This window comes from Galeopterus variegatus, unplaced genomic scaffold (assembly GCF_000696425.1).
Source record: "Galeopterus variegatus unplaced genomic scaffold, G_variegatus-3.0.2 Scaffold2257, whole genome shotgun sequence".
NCBI classification, from domain to species: Eukaryota; Metazoa; Chordata; class Mammalia; order Dermoptera; family Cynocephalidae; genus Galeopterus; species Galeopterus variegatus.
The window spans coordinates 93,035-99,200 of record NW_007728368.1 but is presented as its reverse complement, the minus strand read 5'-3'; the positions used below and the strand labels follow the sequence as shown (position 1 = coordinate 99,200).

At 53.0% G+C, this 6,166-nt stretch overlaps 1 pseudogene; it reads right to left on the bottom strand.

Annotated features, from left to right (window-relative positions):
* Positions 1 to 542: 542 nt before the first annotated feature.
* On the bottom strand, positions 543 to 2,349 carry LOC103597258 (annotated as a pseudogene).
* Between the last annotated feature and the right edge of the window lie 3,817 nt (positions 2,350 to 6,166).

The window sequence follows — 6,166 nt, the reverse complement described above, 5'->3', positions numbered from 1 at the left end:
AAAAAAAAAAAAAAAAAAAAAAAAAAAAAAAAAGCATAATTACCAAAAAATATGTCACTGCTTCCTCCCTCCCATTTTGCTTTTTAAACTTTTTTTTTTTTTTTTAATCCTGAAAAGTAGACAGTAAAACAACTCCTGGGAGAATTGACAACCAACTGCATGAGGGTCTGAGAAGCTGAGGGGGTGGAGCAGGGATGGGAAGAGTCGATGGGAAGGGGTCCTCCCCTCAGTCACTGTACGACCAAGAAAGATGAGGGGATTCTTTAGTCAAAAAGGAAGAAGGGAGAAAGGAGGAGGAGGGAGGATAACAGAAAATAAAAGGTCATTGTTGCCTGTTTGAATCCAGAGAAAAATGCCTGGCCCTGTGTGGGGGGCAGAAGCCCCTCAAAGGGGAGGCAGTGAGCTGGAGGGAGGCAGCCCTGGGATGACCTCGTCCTCCAGCACCATGGGAGTGGGACCTGGTGGGGGTAGATCAGGAGGCCGAGGCAGGCGCTGATGGAGGAAGACGGCAGGGGCCTCTGAGAGCCTCTGGGACACACTGGCTACTGTGTGCTTGTGCCACCCTGTGTGTTCCTGGAGTAGCTCCCATAGTCGTAGTTCCCGTAGTTTGGCGGCCACTGGCCCTGGTGCTGACAATACTAGTTCCACTGCTGGGCCTGCTGCCGATACTGGTTATAGCTGGGCTGAGGGGAGGTCTGTGCGGTGGGGGCGGCGGTGCGGTCTAGGGGGCTGGGTTGTAGCCGCCGTGGCTCCCGTAGTTGTATAGGCAGGTGGCAGTGGAGGTGCAGGTGGTGGCGCTGTGTCGCCCTGGGTATGACCTCCCTGGTTGTAGGGTGGCTGGCTGTAGCTCGGCTGTGTGGGCTGTAGCTGCTGACTGGGGGGTGCTGGTATTGGCGCTTGAGCCAGGCATACGGCTGTTCTTGCTGTAGCTACTGGGCCCTGGGGGGTTCCGAGCAGGGCTGTAGCTGGGCGGTGGTGGTGGCAGTGGTGGTGGTGGCTGCTGGGGCGGTGGCTGTTGCTGGGGAGCACGATTATAGCTGCCTGGATTGTTGGAGTTGTTGTTATCCCGGTTGCTGCTACCCCAGCGGTTGTGGTTGTAGCCACCACCTCCTCTGCTCCACTGCGGTTCAAACCTCCTCGGTAGTTGCCTCCTCCGCTGCCTCTCGCTCGGATCTGAAAGCCTCTTCGGTTGCCTCCGGGGGGACCTCGGTTGTCAACGCGCTGGAAACCGCCGTCAGGGGGGTTTTAAAAAGCAAAGCAAATAGTTTGCTTGTTTTCTGCCCACTTCCTTTAACCTGACAAGGAAGGCTACTAAGGCTAGGCTGAGTCTAGTAGGTGGCCTTTTATGTGAACTTGGAGCCAGCAGGGCCGCCTCCTCCAAAAGGGCCGCCTGGCGTGGCTCGAGCGCTCGCAGAGTGGCCTCCAGTCCGCTAAGGCGCCGCTGCAGGGCGCCGCCGGCGCGGGGCGCGCTCTCCATCGCCCGCCGCTTCTCGCACACCTGGGAGCGCACCTCGGCCACCTCCAACACGGGATTCTCCACCAGCAGCACGGCGATCACCTCCTCTTTGCGCTGTTCCACGAGCCCCACGATGCGGTTCCACCTGCCCAGGGAAAAGAGGGCGACTTGAAGAGGATAGAGACTCAACTTGGGTATGGAGGGCCCGCCGACCCAGGGTAGATTCCAGGCCCTGGCCACCCAGGCACTCTGTGACCTGGGGAAGTCACTATCACATTGAGCTCCAGTGTTTGCCTATGTAAATGGAGACCCACCTGGCACATTTGCTTAAGGCAGCGGTTCTCAACGTGCAATCGGAATGAGGTCAAAACAATCTTCATAATAACACTAAGATGCTGTTTCCTTTTTCACTCTCCTTCTCTTGCAAGTGTTCAGTGGAGTTTTCCTGAGGCCGCGTAAGAGACTAAATGCAGAAGCAGACCTGAGAGCCCAGCTGCCTTCCCTTAAGGCAGATATTAAAGAGATTTTATTAAAATAAATAGAGATAAAAAGAGATTTTATTTATTAAAGAGATTTGCATGAGACACACACACACACAAACGTGTCCTAATGAAGTGGAATTTATAGGTGATTTCACTACAACCAAAGAACAAAAAATAAAAATAAAAATAAAACAGAATTATCTCCTTTTCACAGAAGAGGAAACAGAAGCTCAGAGAAAATACGGGCCGTGGGAGGCAGGCTTCAGGGCTGGCCTGGTGGTTAGAGCACCAGGTCACACATTCAGTTCCCTCTATCAGCTGCCAAAAAAACACAGTAAGTTGCACTTACCGAGTGGTATGTTCTGGGCACCGTTCTAAGTCTTTTTTGCATATATTAATTAACCAACTCATTGATGCTCACAGCTCTACAGGTATCTATTATTATTATTATTATCATTACTAATTATATGCACGAAGAATCCTGATTATGTCCACAATGGATATTTTATACAATTTGAAAAGAATTGCTGAATATATCTGCATACTTTCATCTAATGTAGATATAAAGTTATTCCAAAAATGGAATCTTCCTCAATTCTAGTTATGTTTACATTTAACATGAGCACACATCCCTGTCATTCGATGATTTTGAAAATAGGATTTAAATTTGTGAGTAGTATTTCTTAGTGTATCTTATACATAAGTTACATGTTGCCGTCATCTTAATCAACCAAACGCTTCTGGTTCATCTCTGCACATGGTTTTCATTTTCCACCATCTACAGGTAGCTTCGTAATCTAGAATAATCTGATGGCCTCCTGGATCACTTTACCCTTTCCTCTCTTAGAACGGCAGCCACCCGACAGCACGTCTTCTCTTCTTTCTTATACTGGGATCATCTCCCAATCCAGGGTGCAGCTCAATCAGCTCTTTGTCCAGCTCTCGGCACCATGCTTGCCATACAGTAGATGCTTGGACAGAGAGCAGAGGAGACAGAGCACAAGACTCTAGTAACAGGCACATTACAAGGACATCTTGAAAGTGACATCTTCTCACTTTTGATTTCCTATTGGTTAGAAGTGAGTCACTAAGTCCAGTCCCCACTCCCGGGCAGGGGATTCCATGAGGATGTGTGCAGCAGATGGTGGGGGCCACTGGAAGCCACTGAGGAATCTCCCACCACACAGACAGAGATGTGGCACTTGAGTCCAAACCGAAATACACATGAAGCCAGTGTAAGGTTTTGTGGAGGAAAACAGAATGTGAATGCAGGAAATTCCAACCCTTGAATGGTGCAGACAGGGAAATCAGGCCAAGAGCAAAAGCGACCTTTTCAAGATTATATGGCAGGAAACAGGCCTGTCGTTAGTCGTATTCCATGCTACCTTCCACACTGTCATAGATGTTAGCTCTAGTCTTGTTCATTAGCTACATGTGACACTGGTCATAGGTTTCAGGAATGTTTGCTTGTACATGCCTGATGACATCCTTAGGAAGGAGATGCTAGAATGATCACCACTGTGCAGAAGAGGAGACTGGGGAGGTCCTGAGAGTCACAGTGGCTTGTCCAGGGTCACATAAGTGATAAGGAGGAGGAGCTGGGGCTGAACCTACATGTATCTCCTCTGAGCTGTGATGCTGGCTGCACCCAGGCCCTGCACAGGGGTGTGGTCAGGCAGTGATGGTGGAAGTGTGGGCAATACAGAGAGTTCATGGGGCAGAAGGGTCACCAGTCAGGTACCCAGAGGGGCATTTGCAGTCTTGTACACAGAGGAGGGGTTCAGGAAATGAGGTACCAGGAAGTGACCTCACTTCCTTGATGACAGACCCCAACAGAACTCAGAACTCGGTAACCTGGCACCCACATTCTACACACAGCCCCTTCCCCAGCTCACTTGGCCAGAGGCAGAGTGAGATGTTGTGCTGTATCTCAAGGTCCCGGGGCGGTAGCCCCAGGAGGCCCTGCGCTGAGAGGCTTGTCCACTGCTTCCGGCGCTGGTTCAACCCTCGCCCTGGACTCCTGTGGCCATTTGGCAGGAGGTCCCCAAAGGTAATGTCAGGTGTCCCAGGGCAGGGCGGGCCAGGCCAGGCCAGCACTGTGAGCCTCCCTGGGTGACCACACATCCTCCTCCTGTGTGTGTGGGGGGAATGGGGACATGGGACACCATCCCTGGGCAGGGGCAGAGGGTGGGGGGTTTATAAACCTGCTGGTTCCTGGTGTGTTCACACCTCAGGTCAGGGCTGGAGGGTGAAAGGGGACTGCGGGGGTGGCAACCACCACCCTGTACATGAACCCTGGGCCCTCAGGCTGTCTTCTCATGCCCTCCCTGGGGTTAAGACTGGCCTCCAGCCCCTTCCCTCCTGGGGGTTCACGGTGCTGTCACTGTGCATCTCTCCCCTGTTCTGTCCTAGAGTGAAGATAAGTCTTCCATGACTCCGGATGCCACCCACATGTTGTGGCCTGTTCCGGCAGGCACCCTGCAAAAGTGGGTGGAGCACCTGGTGCCCGCTGTCATGCGTGGCAACCACTCCTACGTCCACACGTTTCTGCTGGCCTACAGGAACTTTGCCAGTCCCCAGGAGGCGCTGGATCTGCTTTTCCTCAGGTGAGCACTCTGCCACTCGATCACACAGTGTCACTCAGCCGCCTCCCAGCTGTGAGTCTTGGGACTGTCACCACACCCCTCTAAGCCTCAGTTTCCTCCTGTGTTCAGTGGGTGGTAACAGGAACAAGCTCCAGTGGGTCCCCCATGGAAAGTGCTGCTCCTGAGTCCAGCCCTGTGGAAAGATCTGCTGGAGGGGCCACGGTTGTCCTCATTCAGGATTCCTGCCCCCCCACAAGGAAGTCTCTGTCACACCCTCCCTGACCTTGTTGACTTGGGCTTCACTGTTTTCACATTTGAGATTCTATCTGTAGGCTTCTGGGTGTATTCAAAGCAGGGATAGCGGGGGCTGGCAGAGGGATTTCAGGTGCACCCAGATATCTTGGGAGGAGTTGGTTGGGGTTCATTCCTTCAACAAACATATCTGAAGTCACAGTATGTGCAGTGACTTTCTGGGCACTGACCATATTCCAATGAACCAAGGAGACTACATTCCCTGCCCTCCTGGGCTTCCATTCTAGTCAGAGGTCAGACAACCACAATATACATGAGAAGCAGGTAGTGCCACCATATGGTAGATGTGACACTGTCCTGGTCTCCTCTAGGTACAGAAGCATTCTTGCCGATTGTCATGGGGATGGCGGACCCCTGGAGCAGCTAAAATGGTAAGTGGGGTTTGGGTGCAGATGGAGGGGCTCCCATCTCCACAGAACTGTGTGTGGTCTGTGGGGACCTGTGGATGGGGGGCTGGCAGAACTCCAGCTCCCACATATCTTATGCTTCCTGCTACAGGGCCCAGGGCAGAGGATTTCCTGCAGGAAAAGGAGTCAAGATGAGCTGGGGATGGGGCCACCGGCACTGTAGGGTGTATGAGAGGCTGGAAAGCAGAGTGAGCCCAGAGAGAATCTGTTCACACCCCCCCCCACCCAGCCCTGCCCACACCCCCAGAGCCTGTGCTGAGCCAGAGCAGGAGGTGTGCAGAGCATCCCGCTCACACTCGGGGATGCTCACCCATGCAGATGCTCAGCTGGTGCTGGTGGTGCAGAGTGTGGTCAGGGTCAAGAGATCAGTGTCAGTGGGAAGAGGAGATGCAGATTTTGATGGGGACACTTGGGCAGCACATCCACGTGTGAGCTCTAGTTTGGGGTTTTCCAAGGGCCCTGGGAAGGCCAGGGGATCAGAGACTCCCTCTGTTTCCTCATTCATCAGATATTCCTGGACACCTCCTGTGTGCCAGCGAGTAATGCCCAGAGTAGACAGCACCCTCCTGCCCTGATGGACAGGTCATTCCAACAGGGACAGGGAAGGGACACAGACAGAGGAGGGTGTCAGATTTCCCTGAAGAAGGGAAAGGTGGTCACACCAGTGATTGAAGGCTCCTCCTGTGGAGGCTTTTGCCAGCCCCTCCTTGGTCACCATGCCTGTCTCTTCCAGGACTGCCAGACTGGGGATGGACATTGGAGGGGCTGGTCTATGGACAGGCAGGGGCAGAGGGTACAAGACAGCAGCTCACTAAGGGGAGCCCTGGGAGGGCAGCATGGAGGGATAGGCCAGCCCTCTGACACTGCTGCCCACCTGTCTCCCCCAGTGCCATGTCCTCCATCCTAAAGATCTGGCTGGAATTC